The 18,489-nt window shown below is 41.8% G+C and overlaps 1 protein-coding gene across 2 annotated transcripts in view; it reads right to left on the bottom strand.

Moving 5' to 3' along the window:
• Nucleotides 1-18,489, bottom strand: part of Gefmeso (Guanine nucleotide exchange factor in mesoderm) — a 40,163-nt gene that overhangs the window by 12,295 nt on the left and 9,379 nt on the right. The window contains exon 1 of one of the 2 annotated variants that reach the window (XM_077405851.1): nucleotides 1,073-2,171. The exons of the other annotated variant lie outside the window; for it this stretch is intronic. The gene's annotated coding sequence lies outside the window, so the exon portion shown is untranslated. Of the gene's footprint in view, nucleotides 1-1,072; nucleotides 2,172-18,489 lie in introns of those variants that run through there. 2 annotated transcript variants of the gene reach the window in all.

Below are 18,489 nucleotides of genomic sequence, written 5' to 3'. Positions count from 1 at the left end.
CCTAATGACATTCTCTGCTTAGCAAAAATTTGATTTAATTTATCTTTATTTATTATTGATTCACTAGTACGTTCCATAGTTTCAGCATTTTCCATTCATATCGCAGTTTTAAATAACATACGTCAATTTTACGTAAAATTAACAGCTAATTAATATCTGAAAAGTAAACGTGTAATAATAATATACTTTCATTTAGTAAGAATTCAAGTTATTTATCGCATGCAGTATTTCTTAACGAATATTTTACTTGTATTTATCTTTGCGACGATAGAATCGTTCTGGTTAAGTCAATAAGTTTGGAGAGATTCACAAAAGCCACAGACTCGACAAATATTTGTACCTCGATTTATACGGTCGCCTACGATCGATTATCTTTCGTCAGGTGTATCGAGTCTGTCTATCTCCGATAAGTGACTTCCAGGTAACGTACGTCAAGTTGCAGTTGTAAAAACTTACGAAAGATAAGTCAAATATTTTTACATTCAGCACCTGAATAAACTTTTCCACACAAAGTGAATACGCCTGAGAGACGCCCTCCCCACTAAATTATCCCAAAGACCAAGTCGCGCAAGGGAAAACATTAGGTTACTCAGCAGAAAAATATCACGAAACGGAAAGCTAAACAACTGCAGTAAATAAAAATCTCAGAGACTCCGTGATGATATTAAGATACGTGCATCGTGTACTTTTCCCGAAAGATCACAAAGAGAGAAACGGGATAGCTCTTAACGCACCTTTCTCTTAAAGCATACGACAGATTTTACGATCATAGCGACGCGATAATAATTACATAAGCGCAGCTGTTTTTACGAAACCGGAGTTTTCGCGGCCTCGAAACTGTCCTCGGGATAAGTGCCGGTTCGCCCGTGGAATTACAAGTAGGTGTCTAACGAGAAATGATGAATAAATCCATTGAAATAGAAAATAATGCTTGTCTAAGGCAAAAATTCAATTTCAATAAAAGTGTCTGGCTTTTGACCTCGGACTGGGAAAAAAAAAAAAACGGTTACCTCTCTAATATGCTTTTCAAAAGCGGACGGCAGGCGTCCCGGTGCGAGCAACAATAACTTACTGTATTTCACTTTCACCCCCGTCGCTGATATTGACGGCCTTATCGCAACACAGCCCGATACATCACGCACCGCCTCGTTTCAATCGGTTCGCTTCAACGTCGATCACTCGTGGCGAATCGCTCGAAACGATCGTCAATCGTCCCCCGTTCGCGTGAACTTCCGTTAATAATTGCCGCGCGACACGCCTGAACCGGAACACACAAAGCGGTCGCTCTTCGAGAAAATCCGTTTCTCCGTAACGATTGTACCGTCACGTTCACGTGACATCGTGAGTAATGCCGATCTCACGCTCCGCCGGGACAAGGAGCATTATATGCGGACGTCGATCACCCTCGTAACACAGGTAAGTTCAGCACGAGATATCGCGGATCGCATCGACCGAACGAACGAAGCGGAGTTAACATCTCAAACTGTTTCAACTGCCGAAAAGTATCTCGATGCGATAAAAGACAACTTAAATCATCTGCGGCGGGCGACCGATGCGCGTTTGATTCACCCTTGTTCCACACGTCACACGGCACGCGCGATAAGAGAGATAAGGAGTAGTTCGTCCGCTGCTGATCGGTAGTTGGAACGTGTCCCGCTATGTGATCGAAAAATCGCACCGTGCAGATGAAAAGAGAAGAGGAAAGACGCGCGACGTCGCAACGCGAGTAAGTCTCGGCTGCCAGGTAGAGATCGAGCCAGCCTTCGCTGCTCGAGCAACAGGTAGACACTGGCGACGGGAGGCGGTCGAGGATGGGAATGGAGCGAGTGTGTGCCAACTCTCGGATGGACGACCACGGGATCGAAATGCCTCGATGCCGGAGCGGCTCGTTAAGCCGGCGTCCACAACGTCTGAGGAGGCGGAGCGGGTGTCGGATCGCGATAAGCGGCCGTCGAGCGCATTCCTATCTGTCGTCCTACGTCGCCGGATAATCGGCGTCGGATAACCGACAGTTATATTGACATCGGCCACGAGAGTGTGACTCGGGCCGGGAATTAGAGGCGTGGTAATTGCAGCGCCGCGCCGGCGCGATTATCTATACGCGATACAACGCGATGGGAATAAACTCAATGCGGGACGTCGCCGCGTCGGTCGCCGTGGAAGAACGTGTGCCATTGTCTCGTCCGACCGCCGCGTGGTAGGGTTGCGTTGTCGCGATAGTCCGAAAGACCTTCTCTCGTTTTAAGATTCCTCATCAGGAATCATATATGAAACGCGTGAGTTACTCCAATATCGCAAGTACAGCATAAAATGAGAGAAAGACAGGTTTTGTTACGGATATGTGTATCATCGTTACGAAACAATTATTTCTGCATAAATGCTTTTGCGTGCGTATGCGTGTATATATGGTCATATCTTTTCTAATACCGTTGATAATTTGTATTATATAATATAATTTTTCTGTAAAACTCGTGCAGACACCTATCTCTGTCAAGTAACGAAGTATGAATCTCGTTTTCTAAATGCGATTAAAGCACGAGACGGAAAAGACGTATATCGTGCGATATCACGCGTAATACGGAGGCTAAAGTTAAGCCGAACTACAATTGCATAATACGCCTATAGCTGGTATGTCAATCCGATTAATAACTCGACTATTAAAACGTTACATCGATATATCACGGATCAATGCACATGTATAACAGGACATCGATTTTCCGATGGCTCTCAGAGATATATATGTGCAAAGTAATCTGTCGCTCACGAATTTTCAGCGATAATCTTGCGGCGTACGCGACTTTAAAATGCAATATGATCGATATATACGTGGCACACGCTCATATTGACTTATCATAATGGAATGACGTTCTAATTAATCGCGAATGTACTTAGTACTTTCTATTGAATAATCGATTAATTGCGCACAATAAATAAAAAAAATAACGTTCCCCTCGTCGAACGTAGAAATTAAGCCAGCTATAAATCGTTATGAATACATAATGAATCGTTGGAATTGAAGCAATTCTCTCTTATCTTTTAAATCAAATATCAATCAAATTTTTAATAAAACACCCAATTTTAATAATTGAATAATATCTTCTTTTTATCTCTTGTTTTCAATAATCAAAATTTTAACTTTATAAAGCTGTTTTAGAAGCTGATGTGTTTTAGAAGAGATTTTATATATTTGTTTTCATCACATATTGACTTCTTCTATTCTTCAAAATCGAAAGTACACGTTAAATTCATTCTCCTCTCGAGTTTTGCTCAGATATTCACGAATGCAGAAACATTTCTCTGTAGCGCGATTTGTTTAAATCATTTCTTGTAGAAAAAGGAACTAACAATATAAGATTCATTTGCAAAATATTCTTCAAACTGTAATATCTTTTACTTAAAAATTTTCTTTTAGCCTTATATCAAGATATATATATATATATACATATCGATACAATGCTACTTTTTGTTTATCTCTCTTTTTCTTTTCAAGATAATTTTAAAAGCCTATAAGCTACTCCTAGGTGTGAAAGCCGCTTCAGTGCGTACGCGCGAGAGGTAGGGGGGGGGGGGAGTTCAATCGTCGCAATGAATTACAACGAGCCAGTCACTGAGAGTGACTCACCGAGTACTCTAGCCACCGGCCGCGGCCGCAGCCGCTGCCGCACGGCGCGCGTCACACGCCGATAAAAGGCTCTCTCGGCTCTCGTTGCTCTGGAAAGAGGAATTTGAACCGAGAGGGAAGTGAATAACACACGAGCCAGGCATTAGGCGGATGCCAGGGGGTCCCGGGCCCCTCCGTGCCCTTGCGCGCCCCGCGTCCAGCCTGGACCGGTTCGACCGCGAATTATATGAATCATCGAAATACCGTATCGAAGCGCGTCTATATAAGCGTGGATTCCGAGTAAAATCAAGGGCCTAACGGTATCCTCGGGAAATACTGAGAGCGCGTTTGTTCGCGGATTATAGCGATTATATAGCGATGACGAGAGGGCACTTGCGCTAAGTGCTGGAACTCGACAGTGGAACGATAAGCTGAATTTGTCCCCTGTATGCGGCACACTTTCGGAAAGTGCATAGAAAACGAAATGCTTTCACGCGGGTAAAGAAAATCCATCATAGGGATATATCGCGTGTGCGCCTGGCTTATATTATCCGATCGAATAATCTCGTAAGCATTATCTTTAATATAAACGATCACTTATATCGAGTCTTAATCTAAATTAGTCGTAAATTGACGGCAATCTATTCTGTGTACAAAAAAATCTTAATATCTGAAAAAAATTGCATATTGGCAAGAAACTTATTGATATTTTTATCTTGCCTGATTTTTAAGACTGATTTTATTGATTATCCATATATCACTAAAGAGTCTGAAAATGTCGACCAAAACGTCTCATAAGTTGATCGTTGTCTAATTAATTAATTATTAATAGATTTCGCGATTCCTAATATAATTTCGCGCGTTGGCACTTACTTATTGCCGATCATTTTATTATCTTTGTCTCCAATTGTGTATCTCAGCGTGACACGTAATTTAAAGAGCCATTGCAAAAAACTATTACTTCGATAAGTCTCGCATAAAGAAATATATATAATACATTCCTAAGAGTTTTCTAAGCGATGCGTGTCATATATAAATCTGCAGTCTCACACACAGCACAAAGCTACGTCATTTAAAATTATTATGTCTCGGAGATCCCACGGCGTTTCCGGAGTACACGAGCCGCGCGTATGTATATACCTACACGTGACGACGAGAAACGTACGTGGTATTCGCTAATTGACAGTCAAAGGGTAAACGCAAGCAATTCGTAAACGGCGCGTGCTTCTGTTTGCTCAGCCCGACGCGGTATTAATTATGTTACAAGCGTACCGTTATATTTAGCGGCGTCGGGACGAGATGCACGCGCACCCGCGCACCCGCGCGCACCCGCGCGCACGCACATACGGGGATTTTCCGATGAACCGTTCGCCGCTTCGCACGCGAATTCTTCAACGCGAATATATTTGATGCATCGCAACGTTCTTACGTTCTCAGCCGAGGACATGCGGCTGTCGTAAGAGTCGCGACGAGTTGCTGTCGCTCAGGTTCCTCAAGGTCAAAGAAATGCGTCCTTATCCTCGAATTGAATGGCTCCTTGGCACGGAAATTCCGCGTCGCGGACTCGTGGAACGAAGCTCGCGCAACACTCGATCGTAAAGCCCGCAATTTTACAAATGCGCGGCGCGTTCGAGCCGAGAATGCTTCCACGCGCGTTATATTATTGCGGGCTCTCGCGTTACGAATCACCGAGAAATCACGGGCTAACGAACGCCGTGCTCGCGGTTTTCGCTTGTCGGAGTAAACGCCCCGCCCGGGGGCCCCGAATTGAACCTCATCATTTTCCACGCACGGAAGCACTTATGTTAAACTCGAGAGATCGATGCGTGACGATCCACCGCGGAGTATATGCCATGCAATGCGCGGCCCGATACCTTCTGTACCTTTCACCGAGTTCGATAAGGAATTATATTTAAACCAACGACACGTAACGTCGCGCAGCTGGAGGGAATGAAGAAATCGCCGCGCCGGCGCGCGTTTTATTGCGATTTATCCGCATTCGCGGAATGCGATATCGTAATTGCATTACAGAAGGACACCGCAGCACTTCTCTTTCTTCGATATATATATATATATATAATACCCCGGTTACTATTCAATTTTCCAGCTCGGGGAACACGCGTTTAACGACACGAAAGTACCGAATACGCGAATTATCTTCTTTCACTCCTTATTTTCGCAATTATATACGAAAACTGCGTTGTTGTAAAAGCAGCGAGTAAATCGTTCTGGAAGCAATCTTGTCCAAATCGTCGGTGCTCTTGCCATTTACTCTTGGCAACCAAAAGAAAAATAACGGCAGAGCAACAAAGAATCGGTGAGTGCGTTTCCATATCTCGATCTATACGAATGTCCGACGTCGGAAACTTTCTCAGTGCGGAATAAAAATGCGCGGCGCCGTTCAAGAAGGCACGTGTGGCATTCAGCCATTCATGCATCACTCATCTATACGGGGTGCTCCGTAACAACACGTACATCGGAGATTCCTCGACTATAATTTAAATTTGACGATTTTATCTCGGATGCTATATCTTAATTTAAAAAATTTGTTAATCTATAAAAAGGAAAAGCTTTTTAATAATTTGTTATCTAAGTAACCTGCAGTTTCGATTTAATTAGCGAAATGCCAAATGCCCTCATACCATTTATAATTTAGAAACTGTGACTTTTTATATACTTGGCAATTTTTATTGAGCAACGATCGACTTCCAATTGCTGCAAGAATCCGTGATCAAAGTTCACCGCTATATCATTTCCAAACACTCCGTACATATACCGACCAATTGTAAGTATAAGATGCCTAATATCGCCGCGTACGTGGAAAGGCGAAATAATTATTGACCATAGCCGAGAATCGCGCCGGTAGAGTTTGTTAACATCACGAAAGTGCATTTCCGCGAACCGTTCTCGATTTCTTTGCCGGGGCTATCACTCTATTAACCCAGAGAGACTGAACCGACAGCGAATCGCGATCGTTATCAAAGAGAGTCATTCAACCGAGTACAGATACATATTAAACAGATATCACCGGATGCCAGAAGTCAGAAGTATGCCCACGTACTTGAACGCGTGTGGGACGCGACGGGACGACTACCGAACCGGCGCGGCGGCTGTTGACACCGGCAGTCCGGGGCCGAACTGAACGGTAAGTATACCAAATATCGTTTGCGTCGTGGAAAATCAGCGGCGCAGCTGCGCGGATCGTTTCTCTATCGAGAGGACACCGCGAGGCGGTTTCCTTTTCCCGCGACGGAAAACTTTCTCAAGATGCAACGATCTCGCTCGCTCGACCGCGCGGTGCGTACAACGCGTTCGCGGAAGGTCTATATATAGCGGCGCCGCCGCGGCCGCAGATACGCGCGCCCGAGTTTAATGTTGCGACCGGGCCGGGAGCCCGAGTTCGTAAGTAATTGCGGGCGTGAAATCCGGTTCGCGCGCCGGCATTGCCGCGAATACGCGTTATTATCGTCGCCCGATCGGAAACTGGCCGGATAGGAGCTTTCATAAGCGCGCGCGCGCGCGCGCACGCGACACCCGTCGATCGTCGTCCCACGGGTCAGGTATGCCGACCGGATCGCGCCGGGATGTCCTGGATACATCGAGATGACCGGCTACTCCAGAAACTGGATTCGACGGTTCGACGGATAAAGGAATATCTGGGATTTTCGGCCGGCTGCGCGTGAAAACAACGCCGTTTCTCGCGTGGATTCCTCGGGGAGAAACGCCTTCAAGCTCGAAACGACGAAGAAATTGTTCTTGGAATTTAACACCGCGCGCTATCGATGTCCCACACGGGAAATGAATCAGAAGTCGGCTGAAATTTGCAATTTCATTTTTACATCGAAAAGGATTAAGTAAAAATTTTCTCCGATAATTTTATGTAACGTGTTTTTAAAGCATACAAGCGTTTTATTCCCATAAGAGATTATTTCTAGAGAGAAATTGTGAGGTGCAACGGGGATAAATTAGAGGTAGAGAAAATCAAGGCGTTGCGGAGCAGCGACACTCGCAAGGAGATAAGAGAGTACCAAGGTCGACGCGATATCGTAGTTCGATTTACGCGAGAGAAGAAGGTATCGAGTTTCCGTAAACACGGTGTACCTGAACGGAGAGAAGTTACACAGTTTATTAAATGATCTCAACAAATGGATAAACCTCTGAGACCCTTCGATTGAGAGAGTATAATCCTATCTACACGTTCATATCTTCAGTGTGGAGAATGTTCAGTGGTCTAAAAATTAAAATTAGATGACGCTTTGATAAAAAAAAAACTGAGTTTCTTCTCGCAAATATCCTACTCATAAACATTTTACAAAATCTTTGTTTATTATTTTAATCCATTTTCTATTTGTCGGTAATATGTAGATATAGAAAACGCTGTTTTCTGATAAAGATATTATTTGTATAAAGAAAATATAAGGAAAGTAAAAATTACATTTTAAATAAGGAATACGTTGATTTATATTTCTCACATTGAATTCTATATCAATTAGCTTCTTGAAATCGTCGATGTTTCACTTCGTTAAAGGCTGACGAATAAGATCCTACCAAACCGTTGAGTTAAGAGATTGAACGCTGAGAAGGCCGAGAGATAAGCAACTTGTCGCGATAGAAACACATGTATCTAACGCGATGTTGTCTCGATCTCCTAGTTGTACAAAAAGCTTACTCGCGATTCTCTCGGGAACAGTTTGGACGCCATAAACCTAATCATTAGAATTCGTGTATCAGAAGCACTCGAGAAAAGGTATACTCTCCGGACCGCGTTCTAAAAATATATGCCAAATAAATCTTGATTATGCATCCGAAACGGGATCCATCCTCGGTTTATACGTAGTGACCTCGCCGCAATTTGATCGTCAATTAACCCTTGTACCATCGAGAGGGGTCTGCCGGACCCCAACAGCGAGGTTTCATTCATGTAACGTTTTTTGTATCGCACTCGAGAGCCGGTGTCCGTCATCTCTTCACTCAAGTAGAATCGTCAGGCAAATTCTATTATTCGCATTCCACTAAATAAACGGCACATTAAGTATATAAGTGTTCATGTCGAAAGTGAAAACATTTTAGTTAATTAAAATTAATATAATTGACGCAGTCGTTTGACTCTTATGAGTGGCTGTATAAATATCGCAAAATTATTGTAATATTATATATTATATATTTTTGAATTAAATATATATGGTAAATTATAGATGTGTCGGGTTTTATATTTCTCTGCATAACTTTTGTATTATATATATATATGTATATAAATATATATATATATTTGCAGAAAAAAATTGTATAGAAAATATTTAAATGTATAAATATATACAAATAAATGCATGTGTGTTGCGCAGAACGCGCGCTGCGTTATACAAATTTAACTGGATTAGAAATAATGCATCAACTAGATCTTAGAACCAGATCTTATGGTCTTATGTTAGGCGCAACGGACACTGCTCCCTCCCATAAAACGGAGTTCGCCGCATGCGTAACATGACGTACCGCGTGCGTCTGAAGGAAGAAAAGTGCACGCGGAATAATGCGTGCGGTAGGGGATGGCGCCAATCCGCGTCCTCCCGTACCGCGCCGCGCCGCGCCGCTCCTCGTCGCCGCCGCATACGGTTCTCGGCCAGCGGAGTAGCTACGAGAGATATTCGAGTTTTTATTCTTTAATGCCCCACGTCTCTTTAATTCGTTTTTATCCACGTCGGAAATAACCGTGTATCTCATTACTTCAAAATTTAATGCGAAATAACTCGCCCGAGATTGACTGTTTTCTCTCGAAAAATAAATTATATGTATCTATGTAGGAGAAACATAAATTATTTTTATTACTTTGTACCATGTCAACTTACAAAAATTTTATAAAACAACAGGTATTTTCAAATACTGAAGGCAAGTGGATTCCATTGTTTATTATCACACGTGATACTTTATATAATATTAAACAAGAATTTTTAAATCACGAATATATCTTAATAATAAATATCTCACTTAATAATTTGAATTTCGAATAGATATACGGCAATAAATTCGACTTCTATTCTACGAGCTATTGGCGATAGTCAGATCCCAATCAAAGAAAAATATTTTCTAACGTTCTTAAAAGTGAAAACTAAATATGCCATGGTTCCTCCGCGTTTGCTCTCAGAACAAGTAGCTACGCGCCTGTCCACGGACGTATTAGTATCCCTAAGTATATCTCATCACACCGCAGAAAGAGGAAGAGAAGAAGAGAGAGAAAGAGAGAACGAGGGAGGAAGAGCGCGGGCTGCGGAGGAACGACGAGGGATAGAGAAAGAAAGTCCGCTGTGTCGGATGTCTGCTCGTCGGATCGTTTTTCTCCAAGGAGCGGCGCCTCCGCATGCATGGGATCGGCCGACCGGACCGCGCCGGCACCGCGTCGTGTGTTGTTGCGTCGTAAGAAAAGGGAAAAAAAACATCACCGCGGAGGAAAATATCGACATGACCTCGAAGATGTTCGGTTCGGATGAAATTGAGAAAAAAAGAATCTCTTACTCGACTGGGCCAACCAGAAAACGGGACAAAAGTGAAAATTTCGGTCAAAAACTTGATTGAGAAACTTTAATATAAATTTAAATGAGTACTTTCAACTTTCAGGTACTTACAAATCCTTTCGATCATCCGTAGAGAAACAGTGGACTCTCATCTTTTATACTTATTGTTTTATCCAGCGTCTATATATACGCGGTTTAAAATCGTTTTGTCCCTCTTTCTCTCTCACTTTTTGAGTCCCTTTTTAGAAAAACTTAGGGAAGATTAGAAGAATTGCAATTCCTCTATTTTTTTTTGCCAATTCGAAGTAATCCTGCTTTTATGAAAAGGATCTGGGACCCGAATGTAAATACATATTGCACCGAAAGGAATGGGAGCCGAGGTCGTTACTTTCTTCCTCGTGAGAAAAATTCCGCTTGGACGTATGGACGTAATACCGGTTTAAGTTTACGTTTAAAAATAAGCCCAATCGACGGCATCGCACGTGCACGTGCCGCAGATTTCCAAAAAAGGACTCAAAGGTACGATGAGACCACCGCCCGTTAACCCACAATTTTGAAAGCCGGCGGTCACCTCTTTTCGTTTAACCACACGACGCAATGTGTACAAAATGTGACGACACGACGATAACGTGTCAAAAGGTCTTACAGAAGCAGAGAGGGCGTTTCAATGCATCGCGCGATAAGGCGCCAACAAAAAGCTTCTAATCATATGCGTTAATGAAATAATCCCCTTCGCTTTCCTTACATTATTTGACAATAATATTCTCTCAGAAAGTATATACTTCTATTTTGATAACGCCACGTTATGGGTCCCTCGATATCTGCTTGATCCGGCAACGGGAAATGCGAGCCAGCTGATCGGATCGTCGTGGAAATCAGCTCAAAGTACCTTCCAGCTCCTGAGTAATTCGATCGGCTCGTTACGTCGAGGTCCACATCCCCTTTAGCACTCTCTCCGTAATCTTTCCCCGTGAAAGAGGAGCGATGAAAGTGATTTCTCGCACTCTGGGATCGCGGCGCGAATAACTGTTGCCTCCCGGACTCTTTTTTTTTCCTCTCCTTCGCGAATAGTTTTCACCACGCGGTCGACCTGTTGCGCATAAGCTATCGGATTCCAGCTATCGAAGCCCGCGCGCGCGTCTAATTCGCCAAATTTTCAACATTCTGAATGGTATTGAAATTGTTTGCCAAAAAGATTATTTGTTTTGTTAATTGAGAAACCAATTATCACGATCGCAGTCCATTTGTCATGCAGCAACTTGTTTAATTTTTTTCTCTTTCTTTTGTACGAGCCAAGCCAAAATAGGTTGCTAGCTGGACGGTCTCCACAGTCTCACAATCATCGGCTCTGTTTGAGAACTTTTGCGACCCTGGGTACTAAGTATGTGCCTATGCGGTGGAGGTAATTAACGGAGACAATGCTGGCGTTATCGCAATAAATTTGCAAGTTCCCTCGAGCGGTGCGATTAGATCGCCGCGCGTCGTAGCGTGATTAAAGACGGCAAAACCGATCGGGATGACGGATGGCGACGGTCGCGCGGTTATTTCTCGAAGTCTGGGTTGGGCGAATCGCGCAATCCGATTGTTACTGGCGCGCGACATTGACAGGTCCAATCAGGGATCTAACATACGCGGCGATACACCGCGTTGTATACTTAATAATCGCTATATATGCTCGCCGATGCTTTCTAATTACGAAAATCATTGCGAATAAGCATTGCTCCGGGAACGTTTTGCAACATTTCACCGTGTATTGGTAGCGAATCGACTCACCTAGAACCCGCGCCGATCCGCTCAACATTTACGCGATTTTTGCGCAATTAGATACCGAGCCGCGTACGAAGGCGTTCGCTATAAATAGATATAACTATATTCGTTTAGTATCGCACATTTGGTTTTCATCGCACAAGCGAAATATGGTACCGGGTTGGTTTGCCAGGAGTAAACGGATTGTTCTTTTTGGTCACTTTCTCAGATATGTGTTGGAAGAAAATGCTCCATTTACGATAGCGGATTGATATAAATATAGAGTGTTCCCGACATAAAATGATTTTCGTTGTGCTTACGCAAACATGAGAGATATAATCGCCGTTATTGCGCATTTCGTAGTAGATAAAGTTGAGTCGAAAAGCTATTTATACCTTCTGTACAAGTTATATCTCGCATAATGACTTTCTCAGGAGGACATAAACATATAATTATACATTTACAATCTCAACAACGCTAAGGTTAACGAGAAAAGCCAGTAGGTGTAAATTTGAAAACTATCTGCTTGTTTAAAGTGAAACAAATTAATTGTGAAAATAAAAATATAGCATCATGATTTTCTAATAACACGTTAAACACAGTCGTCGGTAAATAAAAATAATACAAAAATTATTTTATTACAAGTACCTACCTAATATTAATTCTTATAATAATACATTTTATATAAACTTTACACAACCGCATAATATTCTAAAATTAATACATTATATATTAATTTAAAACGTATCTTGCAAATTTTCAACTTATTGGTCACACATACGTTACGATGGCGTGGCAATTATACTCAGTGATAAAATTAACGAGCCATTGTCTTTCATAATTTTACGATGGTCGTTAATTATTAAACAGTCTACTTTAAAATCCATTGTGGTAATTCCGGTCGTTCCGCCGATACTTTCCGGTTTCCGCGGTCGGATTTTCACGCGCGGCGCACGGTTCGAAAGTCGAAGATAGAAAAACGGACACCGGGGTGTATATACTGGTGGCGGTGCGGCGATCAGTTTTCATGGCGCTATGACGCGACGTGTGGGGTACGGTGCGGGGCACGGTCGAAGCATTCTCCTCGTCTTACGTACGTATATACGTGCCCGAGGAACAACGACGGTCAATTGTCGCAATTAGAGCACCGAGTTTTACCGTACGGATCAGCAACGCAGCTGTTCGAGCGCGTGCGAGCACTGCGAGCGCCGGCAATTTTCGACCGGTCGCAATTAATCTTGTCACGACACCCCGCGAAAGTCTCGCGTCGTGAAAATTTCACAGCTATCGCCAAAAAGAGAAGTGCACGTTCGATATACCGACATTCATGAATAATACAGCGGCGGCGGCGGTGACGCGGACACAATGATTTCTCGAAAAGTGAAATTGCTAAAACATTTTACTTTCTACTTTGCGTTCTTTCAAATTTAAACAAACAGAGTAAAAGATTTAATGGTTAACAGTTATAAAACTACTTAACAATGCGTTGAAATATGAATATCTACTCATCTACATATATACATCGCGATTAAAATGAATATTCGATTGATCCGCCACTCTGTTTTATTTCTGTAACGCTCGTGCGGATGACGAAATCTATACTCGTAGACGTGCTGGCCCTCAGAATAAATAGAGCAACACCGGCGAAGTATTCAGATTCAACGAAGAGCGTCACGTTGTTATTATTATGTCCGACACCTTGTACTACGTACAATTATTATCTTATCTCGTACGTATCGTGATAACGCGAGTCCACTTGCAACGGTCGATAAATGCATCAACAGATGGAGAGATTGTCCCTCGGATTTCGAGCCAATTGCATTAATCTTTCGAACATGTGCTGTTATTATGCAGAAAGATGTAGACTTTTTATTGGCCTTTCGAAAAAAAGTCATATATATATATATATATATATATATATATATATATATAATTTAAAATATAATTAAATATAAATAAAAATAAATTTTTACGGACAAGAATTTTTCTGATTTCTCCTGCAAAACAATGGGTAATTATTTACACGTTATACTCTTTCTTCACGCCTAATTGTAAGATATTAGCTAATCTAACATCTATACGTTTATGGCAATGAAATAGCCGGTTCACAAAGGACATTCCATTGTGTCTTACGTCGTCCGCGTTATCTTTTGTATATCACGATGGCTGCGAATGTTAGAACGGGGAGGAATGCGATAAAATATATATTTATATTTTCTCCAAGCCGCTAACGAGACGCGATTACTACAAAATACGTAACTTTATCAAAAAGCTATATTATTAGGATTCATAAACATGCAGTAGAACATTGAATGTTTAACCACGTTCGATTGTCTGAACAGCATCGTCTAAGAAATAAAGATATAAATACTTATTCTATATGTATTCACGCATATATATATATATATATATATATATATATATATAGTTTAAGCGTACGTTATACACGATATATTTGACAATTATAATCATAAGGTTTCAATATAATTTTCTAATGCATTAACTAGGGAAAAAAATTCTTTAAACATTCGGCAATTATACGTGAATCTTTTCCCAAAATCATAATCTGTAAGAAACCACATGTTAAGATACTGTTTGTCTCAAGACTTTTGAATTATACATATATAAAGTTTTACCAGCATCTCATCAATTAATAAAGCTCGCAACTCGAGCGACCGAGCGATACCACCAGCTATAGCCGAGGGTTAAGCCCGGCGATACCAAGAATCGCGTAATGTATGATGACACGCATGACACGCGTAACAAGACTATCATCGGCAAAGATGCTTTTTGCGCGACGCGCTATGAATATTGAACAAGGACTCGCGCATTCGTAATAATAAAGGGGCGTCTGTATACGATATTATATATAGCGGAAGAGCGGGATACATCGCATCTCAAGATAGACCTCGAGATATCGCCCACGATATCTCCGAAACCATCCAATGATCGCGGTTTTATTAATGAAATCTGATTTGCATACTTCCACTGCAACGACAGGCAATAGCTATAATTTGCGCCGACCAATAACTGTCCCGAACTGATGTCATATAAGAAACAGCGATCGGTGATCGAGAGGCATGGAGATTTCAGAGAAGAATCGAAAGCAAGGATTTTCAAATTATGCTATTTGCCAATCGACAAAATAAATGATCGAGGTCAGCCACAAACTGCTAAATTAACTACAACGAATTAATTATGACCAGAGATCGTAGATCGTTAAAAAACAAGTCTATATAATAAAGTTAATTTCGAAAACCATTTTAACGCTCATCTCTCTCGGCAAACAAAACGTTGTCTAGTTTCTAACAATGTGGATCAGATTATAATATAGTAGATCTAGTAAATGGAATTAATAAATTCAACACGGCAACTCGATAATATCGACATAACGTTATGACATATAATTTCTGGAGTCGAAATGTCGAAAGAAAATCCTAAACATACCTCCATCGAGCGTCTTACTTCTTCTTTTAAAGAAAAAACGCGGAATTGACTTTCTTTCTTAACAATGCGTCTCGTTTGACTCTTCCTGGTAAGTACGAACTCCACTCGCGTTAAAATATTTGGATCCCGCGATGTGCCGCATCGCACTATACGTCACGCGACGTCTCGTTTCGCGGCGGCACTTTTCCGCGCGGTCGGCTGCGAGGAGCAAAACCGGTCTGGAACGAGTCCGCGGAACAACGCAACAACGCGACGGCCCGATGAGCGCCGAGGTTGGCGTCACTGTCAGGTTTCGGCAATTAAATAGCAATCGGGACGAAACTTGGCAGGACAAGTGTATTCGTCCCAAAATTGTCGGACGATCTTTAATCCCCAAGTCGCCAAGCAAATCTGAGTGCTCGAGGTAAATCACTGGCACTCTCTGCTCCAAATTGCGAGGAATTCAAAATCAACGATATCAGTTACGAAACAAGCACAAGTTACGCATGTGCAACGATTACTCTGATGGTCTTTTGTTTTCTAAAATAATAACTTCAGATGTGATCCCCTTACTGTTCTATAAACGGATTGCACTTGTCAGATATTTGCGGCGCTTGTAAGGATTTTAAGTAATCATATATAAAATTCTATTATAATTCAATTCAATATTAATAATATATATATATATATATATATATATATATACAATGTATATAATATTAATAATATATACAATTTTATTATATAACATTTCTATTCGGCAAGCTATTGCAAGATTCGTGTGCATTTCATTGATATATGCAAGTTTTATACGACTTTTAAAAGTATTTATATATAACGGATTTGTCCACAGGGTTGATAAAGTTTTATAAAAATATAATCGCTCTTTGATAAATTCTTGGACGATATCGGGTAAGATACATCTCTCTCTTTCTCTCTCTCTCCCTATATAAGATACGTACGATGATTATTTTAACATACGTTGGTAAGCCTGGTCGCTGTCATTACACCCACGACGCTGTCGCGCGACGTAATAGGAGCGTAACCGTACGAGCGGGCTCATGGCCTCGAACAAGTTTTTCCCCCCTTTTTTTCCTCTTTTCGTAGCTCTGTGATCGTGGCGCATGGGCGCAGCAAGAATTAACCGCGATTAACAACGAAAATCGAAACATTTTATTTATTTCAAGAATGCGTCGAATCAAGATTAGTTTTACATTTCGAATGTAAAATTGCGCCAAAAACTTTCATCTGTATTTCACCTATCCTTCATTTTTTTATTTTTTCAATTCCTAACTTCTTGTTTTTCCTAATTCTTGACCTTTCACAATCACAACGCACAGCGAGAGAATAAATCGACATCGCGGTAAAATGGAGCGATAAACCTTAATACTTTCGATTTTACACGGCTTTGTTAAGATTGAATCATTTTATATCTCGAGAAAAAGATAAACAACTTCAATATCAGTGCCATTTCTCGAAACTGCAATGTCCGACTCGACTTCGCATATGTTTTTTATGCATGCTGACGCTGGTTCTTGTAGACAAGATATTTTCGCGACACAAAGAGCGAACGGGAATCAATTAGCATCGTGGTAATATGCATCGCGTTCGGAAAATGCGTTGGCCGAACAGGCACGTTCGCGAGAGAGATATCTTTCGGCTTTGTTCGCTGTTACGCCACTGCACACGCGACGCATTTCGCCTACCACGTGCCCTGCGCGGCCCACGATCAGAGATACCTGTACAGGGTGGTCCGGAAGAAGAAAATAGAAATAAGACAAAAGACACCCCTGTCATCATAATACAGTATTGAGAACAACCATATACGCGGATTGTTTGCGAAGATCTGATTGTTACGCCTCTACGCGATTTTTATTTTGCAATGTTTAATAATTAATTCGTAAAAAATTCTATTAAAAGCAGAGTGTATTTATATATCGAAAAAATGCTGTAAATTGTATTCAGATACCAACTTCAGCATCAAGATACATCGATTATCAGTTCGACTTTGTCTGCTACGATAGAGAGAACACACACACACGATTTTTGAAACACCCCGTGCATCGCGTCTAGAAACTGCTCCCCCCCCCCAAAAAAAACAACTAGGCAAAAATAGCTGATTAAAAACCAATCTATTTCTTTTTCAATACTTATACGTAGCATGATTCTCAAACATCATCAAAGTCAAGTAAAACGCGCTACGGTACTCCTTCAAAAGATAAGAAAGAATAATGTCGTAATTAAATTCCGTGCGCTTACCGGCAACGCCGACTCGATTCACCCTTCGAAAAGCTGCCGCGCGCGTGCCCAAGTTGCTTCGGGAACGCGTCAAAGATCACGTTTATCGCGGGGAAGAACTGATTTACAGGAGCGCGGTGAATCTGTGAAAGGTATACGGAATGGAAAGGAAAGGAACGGACCGCCGCGCCGGGTTGCGGCGCTTCGCGAACTCGATAGAACGCGCGAGGCGATTTTCACCGTTAGTCGACTGACAGTCTTCCAGGAGTCAACTCTCGCGTGCTCCGTCGTCAAATTCGATGGATCTTACGGCGATCCGCGCGTATAGCGTCGCGTACTTTTATCGCTATTTTATCACGAGCACGCCGGGAAAGAGAAAAGATCAAATAATCCTAACGATTTAATCCGAGCTTCGTTATTTATGATCAGTCGACAACATACTTGTTAATAAAAATGCATAAGGGGAACGCTGCGAAAATAGATTTGAAAAAATTACATTTATCCATCTTTATGTGCTAATTCAATATTCATATATTAATAATTATATATTCATATAAAATTCAATCTTATAACGGAAAGACGAATAGACCGGAGCATCGACGTCAAACGCGTGCGACATGGAAGGTATACGGTGCGGTGTGCGGCGATATTTTGCGAGCCGCAAATTGATTTCAGGCTGTCCGGTCGTGGCCTTTTGGCACGGGGCTTTGTGCAAGGCGACACCTTCCCAGAAATACAATCTCGGCGGCGCACGTGCGACTTGGAAAACGACCGTTCCGCTAACTCTACCTGCGCACACACGTGGCCATCTTCCTGCCCCATGAACGCGCTTCTTCTCCTCTAGCCCGTGGCATATACACTTTCGGCACCCTTAAATGGCACGCGCGTGACTCATTCGTGTCCGAATCCATTTTAAAATGTTAAAACGTTCAAAGAGTTTTGAAAAAATTTACACGTCTAATTTGAAAGCTT

This window comes from Temnothorax americanus, unplaced genomic scaffold, assembly GCF_048541705.1.
Source record: "Temnothorax americanus isolate GAGA-0224 unplaced genomic scaffold, ASM4854170v1 Scaffold2, whole genome shotgun sequence".
Lineage (NCBI taxonomy): Eukaryota > Metazoa > Arthropoda > Insecta > Hymenoptera > Formicidae > Temnothorax > Temnothorax americanus.
The sequence above is the reverse complement of the archived record's forward strand: the minus strand, read 5'-3'. Positions and strand labels throughout refer to the sequence as shown.